The sequence below is a fragment of the Lytechinus pictus genome, unplaced genomic scaffold, assembly GCF_037042905.1.
Source record: "Lytechinus pictus isolate F3 Inbred unplaced genomic scaffold, Lp3.0 scaffold_19, whole genome shotgun sequence".
Lineage (NCBI taxonomy): Eukaryota > Metazoa > Echinodermata > Echinoidea > Temnopleuroida > Toxopneustidae > Lytechinus > Lytechinus pictus.
Window position 1 is genome coordinate 17,238,849 of NW_026974140.1, and position 19,212 is coordinate 17,258,060.

A 19,212-nucleotide genomic window follows, 5' to 3' on the forward strand; every position below is an offset into this window, starting at 1 on the left:
TGTGAAGCCAGCTCCCCCATAATGCATGTAATATAAATTCCAATTCCATGAATTCCAAATTTTCAATAGAACAGGATGAATGAAAATATGCTTATTGAATTGTCTATGAAGTGATTTGCCTGAAGATATATATTATATTTTCAATTTTTTGAGAAAATGACATTTTTTAGAGTGCCCATCTGTGATGTCACAAAACCAAAACTTAAAAAAAATTAACTGTATTTTTGTAACAGATTTTATTCAAACACTCACCATTGTTTTTTTCTATTTTTTTTCTTTTATGAACACTCATAATTAGGGTGAACATTGAGAAGTCTGTTCAAAACCTTGAAGACCTCGATCATATCTCCTCTTTGTCTTCTGTAGTGTACATGTAGTCCAAGGCTTAAGTGTATCGTGGTATGGTAAATGTCTCAATTCACTTGATTAAAAAAGAACACAACAAGCTCCATTCAACTGAAAATAGCAGGGTTGGCAACATTAAGTTTTATTTTTGTAAAAAAAATTTAAATAAAAAAAAATCACATTTATTTGATTTAAATCATTTTTTCGAACAAAGCATAAACACCAAAAATATATCCTTTACACTGACATAAACTTTAATAAAATCATACATTTCACTAAATTTTTACAATCATTCTTAGCTTTCTATTTCATAATTAAATCAAGTCAAAATAGAATCTATAGAAAATATTAACGTCATGAAGACGCTGACAATTTCTGCTTGTGTCAGCGTCCTCTGATGTAGAGAGCTCCTACTGACTGGTTCAATCCAAGTTGATGGACTGTCTTGGTATCTAGGTAATGCTGCATAGTTGTTGTTCATGGCTATTCAAAGCTATTAAAATGAAATGAGGATCAGTTACTTGGAAGAATTCCATGACTCTGACACTCACATTCTCCAAAGAGAAACATTTTTTTTCAAGCCAAGGACTGAAGATCATATGTTAAAGAAAACTCCATTCATTTTTTTTAACCTCCTTAGTTCTTTGAGCCATATAGTTGAACTCTTTGACTCTTTCAAAGCATTCACTTGCAAAGCCCTGACCGATTGCCATTGGGAAAAAAGTTGCATGTTGATTTGAAGTATTTCTTTTACAATAAACTTGAATAGTAGTAATTATTTAGCAGTTTTTAGTAGTTTTAATAAAAATAAGAAAACAGGTTCTACAGCTACAACATTGTAAGAGTTTGAATACATGTAATTGTAAAAGAATAAAATGTTTCACTATATGTTACCAGGAACAATGCAGACTGTATGTATTTTTTCACTCAATTCAACACATTCACTGAGAAATGCAAAAAAATAAATGCTCACTTTTGGCATAGGGCACAAAACCTATGGCTGTTGCCATGATTTATTGTCCTTTACCAAGAGCATGCATACATTTTTTTTATTCATGGATAACTGAACCTTTCTCAATGTTCCAGCTGAATGAAGCACGTTCATATACAGAAAGTCTGAACAGGCCCTGGTTCAAACCCATTCTGGCAAAATCTCTGATGGAATTCAGTCTTAAGTTAGGGATTTCTTTTTCTAAATTCCTCTTTTTAACTTTTACATATTTCTTGGGCGGTATTCTGAAAGCTCAATTAGCGGTCAATTAGCATCTTGGTATTCTGAAAAGTCACTTAAGTGCCCCTTTCCTTATTTGGCAGGGTTGCGTTGCGCGCACTTGCAACAGTACGCGTTATGACCGCGCGAAGACTTAATTGAGTAGTTACGAGACTTTTGGTATTCTGAAAAGTCTCTTAGCGCTCAATTAGCGGACTTTCCAGTGGGGAAAGATAATGGTGATAAGAGGTCCATTAAGTCTCATTTTCTCTTGCTACATGTAAATGTGGCTTTCATTTCGTATAAATATCATCAAACGGTTTAATACTGCGACCAAATTTAGGAGGAAGCAAGAGAATAAAGGAGAAAGGTATACAAAGGGAATAAAGGGAAAGAAGGTGGTATGGGTGTCCAAACTTGGCGGACTTTTAAACAATATGTTTCAGGCTTAAATTTGATCAAAAAATATTCACAATTTATACAAGTAAAATAAGGAATGGGGGCTATATTTGGTAATAAAGAAATTAGAAAAGAAGGAAAAAGAAAACAGAAATTGTGTACTTATAGGGGAAATATAGTATTATTTTTCTATATTTTCTTTTATTATAAGCATCATAAAGTATTTTTGCACATTATTTTGACAATAATGAGATTGCCACGTAACAATAGATGCAGCAATGTTCAGGGGGGAATCAAACCTTGTTTCCGACAATGAAAAAATAAGCAATGACCCCTTTGGTACAAAAGTAAAAGAATAGTGAGGGATGCCATCGTTTTCCCCACCTATAAAATCTTAAATATCATAACATTTGTACATCCAATTTCAATAAAATTTCGGCTTTTTTAACGATTATGCTAGTTTGATTGTTAAAATCAATTTATTCAAATCAGCATTTTGTTGAAGAAGATTTCTCATAAAAATGAAAAGTATGTTATTTTTAAAATAAGTAGGAATTAAGTTAAAGAAGAACCCCCCCCCCATCATGACCCCGAGACAGAGGCAAATAAAATATTGTAAACAAAACAAAGAAAGCTACAATAGGTGGATGTGAAATCAGAACGCGTTCGAAAAAAAAGAGAAAATCACAAAGATACAATAAATGAGAGAAAGGGAAAAGACAACAGTTAGCTTCAACAACATAATGACCCTCCTGTTAATCTCCGATGCAAATGCTTTTAGCATTATTTTTCAGCAAATTTTTTTTGTATCAATCAGTGTTGTAGTCAAGGCATAAACCTCCAAGGCCAAGGCTTTAATTCCCAAGGCCAAGGCTTCAATACCCAAGGCTGAGGCCAAGGCATGGAAACCCAAGGCCAAGGCCAAGGCCTGAAAACCTCAAGGCCAAGGCCAAGGCATTTCAAACTTTAATAGGTGAGAGCGAGCGAACTGAGCGAGCAAAAATTTTGACTTTTGTACATGAAAAACAAAAATAATTTCATGGTAGATTTAGACATTATTTTAAAATAATAATATAGTTACCTTTGTACATATAATTATTATTATTATGTTATTATTAAATTATTATTATAATTTATTATTTTTTATGTGATTTACAATGCAATAATTATTATTACCACGGTCATCTGATCCTGGCGTGCCCGTTCTCAACGTATGTCATTCTCCACTCCCTGGGACAGGGGCGGCAGAACGTATTTTATTTGGGGGGGGGTACTTATATGTCAAAATTGGCATTTGGTGCAAACAGATGTTTTCAAAATGAGATTATCAACTACGTGAAGTAGTTGTGTATTTTGTGGAAATTAAGTTGACCAAAGCCTTTTTAGTGATTTCTCATTGATAAGACAGATATTTTTATTTAGTGGTTTAAAAAAAATCAATTTTGAAGTTGAAAAACTTGATGTTTGGTCAATTACAGGGCTAATCACTTTTAAAAGGACATCATTGCGAGATGTTGCCAGCGCGAATCATAAGCAAAAACTTTTTGACATTGTGACATAAGAATTAAATATTCCGGGGTGTTTTTGTACTCATGAAAAAGATGTGCATCTAACTAAGAATTAAGCGCGAGCTGAAAATTTTAATATACTGACAGGTCTGCAAAGTAAGCTGTTAATAAGGACTGCATTTAGCATGTTTAGTGACTCATAAATATGATACATAACTCACTGATCAAATAATGCGAGCGCAGAGCGCGAGCTCAAAAATTTGTGATATTCCAACCTGAAAATTGGACATTCTAAACATTTTTTTGTAAACAGGAACATATTGAGTACCTTACATGTACCTAACAATAATTGATGCAAGTGCAGAACGCGAACCAAATATTTGTGATATTTTAACCTGAAAATTCTAAACATTTTTGTAACCATGAATAGGATTAATACTGTACTAAACAATAAATGATGCAAGCGCGATCCAAAATTTGGCAATTTTCGAACCTAATTTACTATAAAAAAAAAATAAAAAAAAGAGGTCGGGGGTTCAAACCCCGGCCGCGTCAGACCAAAAGACGTTTAAAGATGGAAGTTGCTGCTACCCTGTTTGGCGTTCAATAATTAAAGGGATAGAGCCTTGTCGATCTGGCGCTGCACAGCGGCTGCCGGGCCCACGATCAATTGGGCAAAACAAATTTTAGGAGTATTTCATTTCTGGTGTCTATTTCGAACAATAAAATATGGATTGAAGGAGTAAATGTGATATTATTTTCTTAACATATTGTCACAATCTATCACAAAAATTAGCTTTTCTTATAGTAAGAGGGTGAAAAATTTTGCTCGCCCACTTCAATTGCTTTCAACTTTTTTTGGCAGAAATTTTGCTCTATATATATGCCATGCTTGGCCCCTCAAAACTTTTGGTTCATCATGCCATTGACATAACCCATTTGGATATGATAAAATTGAAGATTGTGTTCAAGTTTACCAAATCTTTTCAGAATATCATTAATACTTAAAACATTCTTCTTGGCCAAAGGAAATAATACAATGAAAGTCCTTGTTATTATTCTTTATGAAAAATTGTTGTCAAAATTAGCTGTCAGATCTGTCAGAATTATTCCTGTCATCAAATCACTGTAATCTTTATCATAATGATTATTACCATCATTATCATCATTAGTCATGATTACAACACGTTACCAATAAATAATGCTATTTTTCATCATTACTGTTTTCTTTGTCACATACATGAATATGATGATAATTCTTGATGATGGTGATAATCACAATTTATGGCACTGCTAGTACACTTACTACTGCTGACTGGAAGTAGTGCCATTGAATATACAGAACAATTACTAATAACATAGTAACATTTATAATTACTTAATTATTTAAAAACAAATGAAAGTACAAAAAACAAAATGCCTTGAAAAAGCCTTGAAAATGCCTTGAAAATGCCTTGAAATTTCAAGGCTCAAAATCCTCAAGGCCAAGGCCCTCTCAAGGCCAAGGCTTGAATGTTCAAGGCCAAGGCTTTGAAAAAGTAGGCCTTAAGGCGCCTTAAGGCCAAGGCCGAGCATCAAGGCACTACAACACTGGTATCAATATCGTGGTGCAGTCCACCTGCAGCAGCCGGGCGCTGCGCTGCAAGCCAGCAAAGTGAAGAGACACTACGCGCTGGGAGAAAATTTTACGTTGTAAGAGCGCATTTGATTGGCTAATTCGGCTCAGTAGGGGCGTGGCCTAAAGGGAGTTAATTGAGCGCTAATAGAGTTTTCAGAATACGAATTTGGAGGTACATTAGCGCTCCATTAAATGGGTAACTTATGAGGAAACTTAAGTGGAAACTTACGAGACTTTTCAGAATACCCCCCCTTGTTCTGAAGTGCCATTGCTACGGACAGAAATGAACAAATTTTTGGTGTTAGAGAGCAATATGAAGTTCATGTGAATGATCAGAATAGAAGAACTGCCAATAGCCCTTTACTTACCGTAACCATACCATACTCTTATTTTCTTAAACACTGTCCTTCAAAAACACTTTATTTAGACATAAAAGAAACAAGAACATTGTTTACTACCGATATCAACAAAGAAAAATTTACAGGGAAAATTTTGTCAGTCCACTTATTAAAGTGGAATAGGGATCAGTGTTAACTGCTCATAGGCTACATGTACATCTTTGGTTTTGTAAGATTAACCTGATTTTATTGACTTGATTTCCATTGCTCTGAGTAGATATGAAGGATTTATTCAGGTTTTCATGATATTAAGTTGATAAAATCTTTTTCTTTTGAGTAAAAAATAAAACTGCCACAAAAAAATTCAAATGATTTTTTCATAGAGATTTAAATTAATAATCCGCAAACCCTGGAAAGTGGTCTAACTGTAGAAGGAGAAGAAAATCAGCAGTGAGTAAATAATTCTTTTTACCTCAGATTATAACTTGATTTCGCTCTTATTTTTATCAATTTAAAAAAGAAATAGATTTTTGTCATGGCCATCTGCAGCCTAATATGAGAAGAGGAGTAATTGAATACACTGATTTCTTTCTGTACGGTAATTTAAGTTTTATGATAGTTGATACATTGACAGAAAATTTTGGTGTAACCATGGTAATATTAGCCAGGCGGCTTCTTCAGAGTAAAAATCACAGTCACAATCTGGACATTGTCTAACCCAGAGAGCTCCCGTCCGCGCAGCGGGCGGGAGCCCAGAAGCTCACAGTGTATTCTACCATTGCCACCGGACAAGGGTGATTTATGGTCTAAATATTTCTCCAAATGAATTGTGAAAACAAAAAGTGTACAATTACCACGATTATATGGATGAAGGTCTAGCGAGTGGCAGATTCCTGACATCTGAGCACAGTCTGGAACCTCAAAAAAACGAAAAGTTCTCTGCTTCTACCCCGTCTCGATCGGCCATTTTTGTTAAAAATCGTAACAAAATGGCCGATCGAGACTGGGTAGAAGGAGAGAACTTTTGGCTTTTTTGAGGTTCCAGACTGTGCTCAGATGTCAGGAATCTGCCACTCGCTAGACCTTCATCCATATAATCGTGGTAATTGTACACTTTTTGTTTTCACAATTCATTTGGAGAAATATTTAGACCATAAATCACCCTTGTTCGGTGGCAATGGTAGAATACACTGTGAGCTTCTGGGCTCCCGCCCGCTGCGCGGGCGGGAGCTCTCTGGGTTAGACATTGTCTTGAGTCAGCAAAATACCACTCGTTCAATAAACAAGGTTATGCAAAAATAGATGGCACATCACGCTAACTTGATTGGAGAGGAAAATAACAATTAACCTCAACTCCTGTAATCCAAACTCAAATTTCAAAAATCATATGATAAAGTGTCACTTTTTAGTCATGTTGATGTGAGATTGTTATTTCAATTTGACTTTGATTGTGACTAAAAAACAAGTTTTTCACATCACACTGACCATGCTGACACTGACAGTTGAGGGATTTCATCATTAAAAACCCTGCCTCAGCCTCACTTGTTTCTTTTTTTTAAACCAACTTAGAATGATGTTAATGTGAAGTCTATGAAACATTTTCTACAAACCTCGTCACATACGGTGCACTGTTCCAATCAAACTCAACTACTTCCTTGACGGTCTATCTCGCCACTCCAGCTTAACTGTCTTAAGACTTAAGTCCGCCTGGCCTGGTGAGGGTAGCTAGAACAAGTCGGTGCGCTGCGTTGCTCTGAGCTGCGGCAAGGCTATACCGGTACGGTACGGTACCGTATGTCTTTTGAACACGAACACAGTCAAACTCAGTCAAGGACTCCGTTTGGATTCGATCAACTTTTAGGTAATAACGAGATTGTTCATCAGAAAAACAATAGGTAATCTTAAGCTTTACACAGAGAGAGTCAAAGCTAGGCCTATACCAATTACTTCAACTGAAAAAGAACAATTTTCCATGTCCAAACAAGTGGAAGAGCTTCGCGAATACCCAATGTCATCGTCTTCCATAAGATTACTAAATTAGCCTAGGTTCCATGAATTGGGGACAGTATTTTTCCAGCAAGATTTGTTATAAATTATAATCGAGGAGATTACTCAAGATTATTCAAGAAATGCCATTCTGAAATAACATTTGACGTATTTATTTGCAAAATATGCATGGAAATCAACAAAGAGTATTAATCTGAAATATTTTTATTTTTTAATATCAATAATATTTTGTTTTGCCTGGGAATCTTACAATATTAAATGGGTGCTACACTTTTCAGCTCGGTGCAAGGAGCGTGTTTACTCGTGTGAAATTATTGATACACTATGTAATTTGCACCGAAAACAAATGCACCACGCGTGTGACTGCACGACACTGTCCTTCAACTGGAGAAGGCTATGGCACCTATCCTGGTTCCATGTTCTCTTTCACTTTTATTCTTACAAACAAAATATCTCATTTTGCCAGTTGTGTGCAGATTTTTTTACGACCTAGTAAAAACAAATAGAAAAGGAAAGAAAGAATTAAGGGTCACTAATATCGATGAAGGGTCTGGGCATAGATGGGTAAGATGGCGGATTTGATGCTCACATACAGAAAATTATTTCAAAAGCTCAGGCTAGCAGGTTTGGTAATTGGTAAGGAGGTCATTTTTTTATGAAGAAACTTTTTAAAGCTTTTGTTTTACCAAACAACAATCAACCATTACATATTAATTTTAACTCAAATGAAAATGACAACCACTCAATTAATAAATCGATATATTTTGGAAAGAGGACACTCATAGAATTGATAGGTGTAATTCATCGGTGTCGATCCAGGCCGGGGGGGATGGGGGATATATAAAAAAAAATTAGGTGGAGGGATGGCCTGTACATTCACCCCCCCCCCCCCCCCCCAAAAAAAAAAAAAAAAAAAAAAAAATTTGATAAACTTATCAAAATATATAAAATCAATAAAAATTGAAAACACAGAAATACAAAGAAAGGAAAGAAAAGCAAACAATAATTGTTCCTCAAATCGGTTAATCCAATTTTTTTTCCCCTGAAGTTTTTGAAAACAGTTAACGCACTCATATGTGATATTAACTTGCCGATATAGGGTAATTTCATGTGCCATGGATAAATGGATATAGGCTCTCTTTCATGTCGATGGTGCATAAAAGCAAAATTGTTTTAACAACAAATTAATGCATTTTATGTTCTTATCAATTTAGCAAAAGTTACACTGGTTGGGAACATAGCTTCATCATTTTTTCCCTTTGGTCACTATCCTATATAGGCCTAGAATATGGTAATGGCCTATGCAATTTAGGCCGATATCACTTTTCAACTAAAAAATTATACACTCTGAATTACAAGGATTTTGTAAAAATAAATCCATTACGGCTATGAATAGTGACCAGTCGATGTTAAAATTTAGAATTAATCCTTAAAGATTAAAATAATTTGTATTTTAAAATAAATCTTTAAGATTTACATTTAAATCTTTATAGGGATTAATTTCAAATCCTAATATCGACTGGTCACTATATATTCACAATCGTAATGGGTTTATTTTAAATACCTGTCACCGTACTATCCAAAAGAAACTGATATTTAATGGATGAAAATGATAGGATACAAAAGATACCACGTAGCAGAGTGGAGTTTAAAATAAAGAAATTGTGATGTAAGAACTAGTGAAAGTGCGAGCCAAAAGAGAGAGGTGGTGATAAAATGAAATATTCTCCCGTGTATACCAAACTAATGTATATCATGAATAGAGACGGTCCGAGCAAACGTTAAACAATAAATTGCTTTCCGTCAATCAATCTCGAGATCACTGTATTTTTTTCTACAAAGTATGCCGAAGGCTAACAGAACTGTATTTTCGTATTTTCTTGTTTTTACCTTATGATCAATAAATGTGTTCTTATTGGTTATTCGAGAGTTATACTTATGCTATTCCGTATTCAAGTATATAGGCCTACTTTCATTTTTCTGTCAATGTTTTGAGTTGTCCTTTTTCTTGAAATAAAACACTAATTGCATGTAAACTTGAAACTTGTTGTGTTTTACAATGTTTGTTAATTTAATAGTGAAAGTGGACTACAATGTTATGACTTAGGAAGTGATTTTAGTATGCTCTAAAATGCGATTTCCGCATGCTTCTTAGATAGTCGTGGGAGGGGTATCCCCCTCCCACGACACCAATCATCACAAGAATTCGACACCTATGGTGTAATTCATAAAGAGAATATGCCTATATAGTCAAGTAGAACCCCAACATAACCGTCGATTTGGGTATGACTACTTTTTTTTTGGCTGCTGGGAAGTTGTAGTATAGGGTGTCTACTCAAAGAATCCGACGGATTCCACCTGCATGGGCATCCTTGGGCATTTTTTTTATTGACGTCATCATGTCATGCACGTTTGGTATCAAATTAAAGCTAATGAAAAATCAAATGCAAATATACGGATTAATGGGCATTTCACGCATAGGTCAGGTAAAGGTCATTTAAGGTCATAAAAGGTCAAATTGCCTTACAAATGTACTGAATGTAAGTAAGACATATAATGCGGAAAATACCATACTTTAAATATATACAAACATGCTTTTTTGCAAAGGATAAGTTTGAGAGTGTGCATATTAAGAATCCGATGGATGCTACCTTGGCATCTTGAGGAATTTTATTTTTCTGACGTCATAAACCACACCAACTTTCAGTTACATTCCTCTTAAATATGACTTTTCTATTTAGCGGATCACGTTTGAAATCACATAAAATGAAATGCAAAATAAAATCCACATAATATGAATCGCTACGCAGTTAAAAATGTCCAGGGCTATGTTGCATTATGTAATGCAACATAATGTGGAATATATAATGTTTGGAATACAAACAAGTTGGGCATTAATTATGTAGGTTATGATGTTGAAAGTTATGTTGAAGATGTGCAGATTAAGAATCTGACGAAGGCTAGCTAGGGCCTACTTTGGGCAACCGCGTAGCCAGGATTTCATTTTGGAGGGGGCGGTAAATGCACGCGAAGCGTGCCAACACTTACAGAGCGCGCGAAGCGCGCTCCATAGGGGGTGGGTCCAGGGAGGGGGAGTTTCCCCATCCCGCGCGAAGCTTTCGGTGTTTCATAAATTAAAATGAAAAGGAGCCGTTTCTCTTGTCTCTAGTACCTATATCAGCCCCAATTCAGTTGTCGTTATTGTGATTTTGAACCTTGTTTTCAAAAGTGATTGTGAACGCACAAAAAAAGGGATGAAATGGAGGAAATTAAAATAATATTGACCCCGCGCGAAGCGCGGAAGCTAAAGCGTTTTATCTGCTTCTTTTTTTTAAAGAAAAGGGTCCCGAGAAAAGGGTATTCTCTGAGTTATCAGTATTGAATACTTCCCTTGGAAAGATCAGATTCGATTACAAACAATTTAGCGACAGTGCATATCTTTAACTCGAAAAACAGAGGAGAAGAAGGATATATGCCGGGAGGACCTCCCCGCGCAGAGGAATGAAACTCTGAAATTTCAAAGGGGGGACGTTTCTACAATTTTTTTCCCTCTAAGATTATTGAACTTCATTACAAGGAAAATGGTGCGCAAAACGTTGAAACTTCTGTGATCTGTTGAAATGATATAAAACAGGATGATGTATAATTTCTTTGACTTATCCTGATGCGCTTCATTTTGAATGATAAATTTCAAACTGAGGGCGTAAAACAGGACAGGAGATGAACGTGTAGGAAATGTGTAGGAAATTTTTAGTAGAATTTGATTTTAAAAAAATTGTACTTTTTTACGACACGAATTTTATACCTTCCTCTTTTTAAATTAGGAACCTGTTTGCCCCCAAATTATGGTTGTTTAGTAATGAGCTGAAAAGCGGGAAAAGTTGCCTATATGGAGGTGACGGCAGAAATTGATAAAAAGATTTTACCCGCCCGGAGCCGACCCAACTTGCGCGACCAATAAAAAAAAAGATAACTTCGTATACTTCGGCCTATCCTTACTCTAATTTCATGCCCTTATGTATATATTTGAACTTTAACTGGCAAGAAACACATATAGCTGAGGTGGAAAAACAGGGTTAGAGAACGGGTGAGGGAAACAAAAGAGAACTGCAATATTGTCATTTAACCGCGCGCAGCGCGGAAGCAAAATTCATATATATAGATTTAGAGCAATAGTGAAGGAGTTTCTTTTTTGAGAGAAAAAAATAAAGAATAAAAGGAAAACCCACAAAGCTACCTTTCTTCCCTTCCCTTCCCTTCCTTTGCTTTTCCTTTTCTCCTCTCCTTTTCCCCCTTTTTTTTCTTTTTGGGGACGTTTTTTGGGGGGGCGACCGCCCCCACCGCCCCCCCCCCCTGGCTACGCGCCTGACTTTGGGAACCTTGGGCAACGTCATTTTCTGACGCTATAAACCACACCATCCTTTTCACATAGGTCAACCTCTTAATTATGACTTATCTATAATAGTGTACAAAATGAAGAGATCATGTTTGGTATCAGATTAAAGCTTATGGAAAATGGAACTAGGTTAGAAAAAAATGAAGCACATGTAAAGGTGACCTTTAGGTCATTTACACGCATGCATGAAGGTTGGTGATCGCGCGAGTTTATTAAACAAAACGTTTAATATATAATTTTTTATTTTGTATCAAATCATTTCATGTGATTCCAAATAATCTACACCAATTTAACTTTTACACCATGTCTTGTTATATTCCTCTTACAACAACCCTCTATACCATACCTCTTCAACCAGATGCTCATAGGATTCCACTTCACCAACAATCTAAACTATATACAGGGGCGGATCCATGCATGCAGCCTCCGCCAATTGGGGGAAGGGCCCAGAATTTTTTTTTTGCCACATTTCCCCGGCCCGATCGGCCACTCGAATCCTGATTTTTGTTTGTTTCTTTGAAGGGTAGTCCTAATAGTCACTTCTTAGCTTTATTCTTATAAATCAACATAAATATAAATGGCGTCATATTAACATTTTGAGGTTCATGCACAAAACATTTCTGGAAAAATTGACTAACCGGAATATTATATTGACTTATAAAGGGCATTCAATCGCCGGGGGAAACCCTATACATTCTCACAACCAATATGCGCCCAGATTTAGTCATTTTACGGGAAGAACATGTTAGAAAGAGATAATTATCACCGAATTAACAATCCCATTTGAAATTAACGATGCACACCACAGGAAAGTCACAAAGTATGACTCGATTGTTAGGGACATCAAGGAAAAGAGATACACGTGTCATTCTACGATCTAAGTCGGGGCAAGGGGCCTAAGTAGACCGGACTAATAAACACCGCCTTAAAAAAAACACATCAGAATAACAATCCGACCAACCGAATTTTTTCATACCCTTTCTAAACCCGCCATACTCTCCTCTTTTTCTATATTTTACGCAAGAAAAGAGCGAACCTGGGGGAGAAACGACACTTGGACCCATAACAATCCCCAAGGGCCCAAGATAATTTGCCTATACTATGGTTATGTTTTTAGCGTAACCCAAATGTACTTTATTAATATTAATTTCATAACTTTGTGATGTCACTAGCTAATCAAGTTGATCTGAATTAAAAAAAAAAAACATCTATTGATCGCGTCTTATAATTAAGACGATACCGTAGTGGAAATTGGATGACCATTACCGTTCCATTGTATATACGTTACACCTCTCATGATATTATCTGTACATTTCAAATTAAATGCAACAATTAATAATTCCATTTGCATATCCAATTCTAATTGAGAAAATTGATTAAGTTTTTGTTTTCAACGTGATAGCAATGACAGCTTTAACTGATTATTTTCCTGCATTTATGTTACTCTAAATAATTTCTATATTGGTACGTGTTACTTGTTTTGTTTTGTAATTCATGTACTGACCTGCCATTTTGTTTGGAATGGAAACGGTGGACCAGTCTCTTTATGTATATATATCATTGTCCTTGAACTTGAATAAAGTCATGATGAAACAACAACATCTCAGCCTTATTTAAATAATGTGAGCGCGAAGCGCGAGCTTTTTTTTTTTAATTTCTTGTATTTTGTCCTAAAATTAAAACATTCTGGGGAATGTTTGTGATCCTAAACGAGATGCGTATACAACTAAATAATTACTGCGAGCGCGAACAGAAATGTTAGATATCAGTGACGTTTTGATCTGATCAAAAAAGGATACGCGGCTGCTTGCAGTTTGCCATGAAGACGTTGCATGTTTCAACAATCAAATAATGCGAGCGCGAAGCGCGAGCTGAAAACTTTTCCATTTCTACCAGAAGAATGGAAATTCTAAGAACTTTTAGTAATCGTGAAAAGGATCAGTATGTAACTAAACAATTGAGGCGAGCGCGAAGCGCGAGCGGAAAAATTCGAGATTTACGCCTAAAAATGCAACACTCTATTCATGTTTTGTAAATCATGAAAAGGATGAGTAATTGGAAGTCTTCCTACATTTATAATGCGAGCGCAAAGCGCGAGCAGAACATTTTTTATATTATTAACTGGATAATGATTTAAATAGAGAACAAGATGCGTATCTGAATAAACATGCGCGCATGTGTTTCAGATTTCGACCCAGTAAAATCTGGGCATTCTAAATTCCCTTTTTTAATCATGAAAATCAATAAAGCGAGCGCGAAGAGCGAGCTTAAAATATTTGATATTCCGATCTGAAAAAGGGTCAATTAAGCTCTGTATTTCAAGCACTTTGTATTGTGGGGTGGATATGGATCACAGTTAAAAAAGGAGCAGATAATTATGTTTCATAATATTAAGAACATTATGTCATCATATGAAAATGATGATTAACTTCCTATTTCTCTTCCGAAGTGCGAGATGAAACTTGTCGATATTCCATTCTGAAAAAAAATTGATCATTAAATTAATGTTTATAATTCTAATAAGCCTAATGAGAGCGAGAAATCTGTTAATATTATAGCCTGAAACTGGACATTAAAGCACTTTTGTAACTATGAATAAGATGCATGAGTTAATTCAACAATCAATGCGAGCGCATCAAATCGCGAGCCGAAATTTGTGATAAGCTGTCACGGGGATTTAAGTAGTTTTCTATATAGAATTAATATTGAGACATAACTCACCAATCAAAATGCGAGCGTGCAACGCTCGCTGATGTTTTTTTTGACAATTTGACCTAAATATGGATATTTTGATAACTTTATGGAATACAGGAAAGTAATAGGTACCTGACAAATCAAATTTTGCGAGCGCACAGTGCTTGCAAAAAATGTTAATATTCAGACCATAAAACATAAATTTTTACAGAACACTTTTTAAAAATCAATTTGTAAATCAAACCAAATAATGAAAGTTCGATTTCCGAGCTGAAATATGTTTTGTATATTGACTTCAAAATTTGATACTTTAAGCTTCATATTGAGCAAGATACTAGTACGTAAATCATCTAAATCACCAATGCGAGCGCGAAGCGCGAGCGAAAATGTTATATAGTGACATGAAAGATATTTTTAAATTTTCTTCCTCTCATCTTATTTTATTCACTCGTCTTCCTCAGTATGTTTCCCCTTCTCTTTTCTCTTCTCTTTCCCCTTCCTTTTCTTTCTTTCCCCTTTTTTCTTTTTTTTTTGCTCAGCCAATGGGGGGGGGGGGGTGGCGGGCCCCTCGCCCCCCCTGGATCCGCCTATAATAATAAAGCTGTGTGCGCTATGAACGCCTAGCTTAGCCGGGTAATATAGGAGCGCCTTGAGCACCTAACAAGGTGGATATGTGCGCAATATAAATACCCTATATTATTATTATTATTATTATTATAATGAACTACTTGCCTCTGCCAGAGCTGTGTTACTTCGATTCACACTTGCAGTATGAACTATGAAATATATGATTCGACGGATGATCAGCAACTGCATTAATCCTTAAAAGTTATAGAACAGGGTGACGTTAACTTGCATCGACAATGAAGGGCAAGAGGTTGGTTGCGGGGCGGGGGCCAGTGGCGTAACAGGGGTTGGTGGCCAGGGGGGGGGGGGCAAGAGCCAACATTTTCCCGGTCATATAGCATACTAACCTCGTACTAGTGTGAGTGGGTCATTATCATGGTATGAACAGGTTTAATGGTGTAATGAGGCGACGATTTTGATAGGGCCAGATATTGCGTATCGGGCAGAATTTATTTTTTTAATGTTGCGAGCGAGCGAAGCGAGCGAGCAAAAATTTTGACATTTTTTATGCAAAAATTCAATTTTGTGATAGATTTTGACATGATATCCAGAGAATATATTTCAATCTTTCCTCTTTCCATTCCTTTTTTGTGGTCTGTACACCACTGTGAACAGGATTTATTCGGCAATAGCGTGAAGAGAGAAAATAAAAAAACCAGGGGCGCAGTATGGCGCATGTGCTAAAAAGCTGCATAATATAAATCCCGAGCGTGCGAAGCGAGCGAGAAAAAAAATCACCTTTTCATGAGAATCTAACTGAGATATTTTTTGACATCATATTCAGTAAATAAAATCATAGTCCTCCACTTTTCCTTTGATTTTCTTTCCTCCTTTTTTTTTCTTGGTTGCAGAACTTTTGGGGGCCATGGCCCAACCCTTCTATACTCATCTACGGCAGTGCTATGCGGTTGGGGTCCTTGGCGGAGCCCCGGAACTTCTTGATATCAAAGCCATTTAAACCTCGCAGATTGCCGCTATTTTTAATCAAATCGGGGTATGTACAGGATATAGCTTTTACACAACACATTTATTCAACCCAGTTGCGTAATGAACCAAATATTTTGAGGGGGGCAAAACATAGCGATGTGGGAAAATTTGTAAAAAGTCGCCAGCGATCAAATCGAGCTGGAAAAAAATTAATTGCCTATTGAAATTAAATTCTAATTATGTGATAGATTTTTCCATTATATTCAGCAAAGAACACATTTCATTGTTTCCATTCGTTTCATTACTTTGTCTCCTATCATTTTTTTTAAATTTCCCCTTGCATGGGTGTGGAACCAAGACCCCCCCCCCCACGCCTGTACGCCAGTGATTGAACGAAAAGCTAAATGTAGGAAGGGTCCCTACAGGGTGCGGCGTTATAGAGCCATTTGAATGTTAGGCCTATATAGATGAAGAGCCCCTTCTGCGTGGGGTCTGGGGCAAAGCCCTGCATGGTAGCTTTTTTGCATAAAATTTGGTAAGCTTATAGCACAATGTTGTATACATGCAGTCCATTTTTCTTCCCGCTCTTTATTTTCAATCCTCGGCAGCCCTGTCCTATTATTAAGTTGTTTTTTTCTTGTTCTTCTTTGTTTTCCAATTTAGCTTTTGACTAATTCCATTCTACCTTCATTTCCCGCTATTGCTTGCCATTTTGTCATCTCAAAATTTATTTTCCATCATGCTATTGCTTTACATAGGCCTATTTCGGAAAGATTTGTTCTTTCTCAAATGTTCTTTTTTCGTTCCTTTTCCCACTTTCCTTCCTTTTCCATAAAAAAAAATTATTTCTTTGTTTTATTTTGATTTTTCCCTTTCCCTTTCCTCCTTTCCCTTTCCTCCTTTCCTTTTCCCCTTTCCTTCCCCTTCCCTTTCTTCCCCCCTCCCTTTTCTTTTTTTCCCCCGTTTTTTATTTTCCCGGTGAAATCCGCCAAGGGGGCAGCTTGCCCCCCTGCCCCCCGCCTGTTACGCCACTGGCGGGGGCTTTTTTTAATAGTGAGAAAATGCCCAGCCGCCCCCACCCGCCTATGCCCCGGGCCCTGGTATGGAACCAAATGCCATGGGGGCATATATCCAGCAAGATCAACGAGCCTACCTGATACAGATGCCCACGAAATAAAAATATTATCGCACTTCGAGCAATTTTAAGCTTTGAAATATCTGTCCCCCGGATCTGTCCCTCCTAAGGCTAAGTCCCTACTGAAAAAAAAAAAATAAACCTACAGCTGTTCTTTCCAGTAGGATATTAATGCGGGGAGCTAGGTATGCTGTGCAAACCCAAAGGTGTGCAAACCCTTCACTCGAGCTAAGGGTCTGAATGTGCAGCCTACAATAACTCATGCATCGAAGAGCAAGTCTTGGGTGTGCTAGTCTTTGCGTGGAGACACACTTGCTGATCAAAGTTTCAATCAGGGTCTGTGTCTGCAGACTAGGGAGGGAGAGGTAGACTGAGCTAGAGGGCTAGCTAGCTAGGGGCCATATATAGGGGCTCATCTCCGATATATAGATACGGTACGAAAGCTTGACCGGATCTCCGGATCGAATATTAAATGGTAGGCACTTATGAACCAAGTTTGAAAGGAGACTCGTAAAATTACGTCACTCTCGCCGATGAATATTCATTAGATCGTGGTCGTGCGTGTTCAATACACACTGAGTACAGCTGGCATGCAGAAAGTTATATGCGAGGAACTTTGGCTCCAGAGACAAGTTGTCAAATAACGTGTGTGTGTGTGTACCATCGGCTGGTAGTATTCCATGCTGTACTACAAACCGCGTCGGAGAGAGTGCGTGGCAATTCGGTAAAACGAAGTTTCCGATATAAAGAGATAATAACACTATGTACAGTACGTTGAGAGGCAAATGTCAGATCAGGGGAGGCAGGAGTACAATGGGTTTTTTTTTGAAGGGAAGAATAATGTAGAATAAAAGGTATTATATATAGCCAATTGATCTAGGTGAGGGATTAAGCTTATAGTGAACAATGATGTTTAAAAAAGAGAATGAATATACCTTGCCTGAATATTATAATGGTGAAGCCAATTTAAAAGGAGGTGAGGCAAGTTTCAATGGAGGTTTTTAAAAAGAATAAACTGTACTACAAATTTAAAAGGAGGCGAGGCAAGTTTCAATGGAAGTTTTTAAAAAGAATAATAAACTGTATTATATGGTGAAGCCATGCAATTTAAAAGGAGGTGAGGCAAGTTTCAATGGAGGTTTTTAAAAAGAATAAACTGTACTACAAATTATGGTGAAGCCAATTTAAAAGGAGGTGAGGCAAGTTTTAATGGAGGTTTTTTAAAAGAATAAACTGTATTATGGTGAAGCCAATTTAAAAGGAGGTGCATGAGGCAAGTTTCAACAATGGAGGTTTTTTAAAAGAATAAACTGTTCTACAAATTTAAAAGGAGGCGAGGCAAGTTTCAATAAAAGTTTTTAAAAAGAATAAACTGTATTATATGGTGAAGCCAATTTAAAAGGAGGTGAGGCAAGTTTCAATGGAGGTTTTTAAAAAGAATAAACTGTACTACAAAGCCAATTTAAAAGGAGGTGAGGCAAGTTTCAATGGAGGTTTTTTTTAAAAGAATAAACTGTTCTACAAATTTAAAAGGAGGCGAGTCAAGTTTCAATTAATGGAGGTTTTTAAAAAGAATAAACTGTATTATATGGTGAAGCCAATTCAAAAGGAGGTGAGGCAAGTTTCAATGGAGGTTTTTAAAAAGAATAAACTGTACTACAAATTATGGTGAAGCCAATTTAAAAGGAGGTGAGGCAAGTTTCAATGGAGGTTTTTAAAAAGAATAAACTGCCCTGATAGCAGACACGGTCGTAATGACGTCATTAACTGATCGTAAAGTGGTAATACTCGTCATGTCGTCGTATTTATGACGTTCTTACGACGTCATTTTGACGACTTAGAATGGCAACTTTCTTTTGCATTTTTATTTGACCAGACTATGACGTGATTACGACGTCATTTACTGACCAATTTACGACAAGTAAATTTTCTTTCTTATATGACCAAATTATGACGTGATTACGACGTCATTTACTGACCAATTTACGACATGTAAATTTGCTTTCTT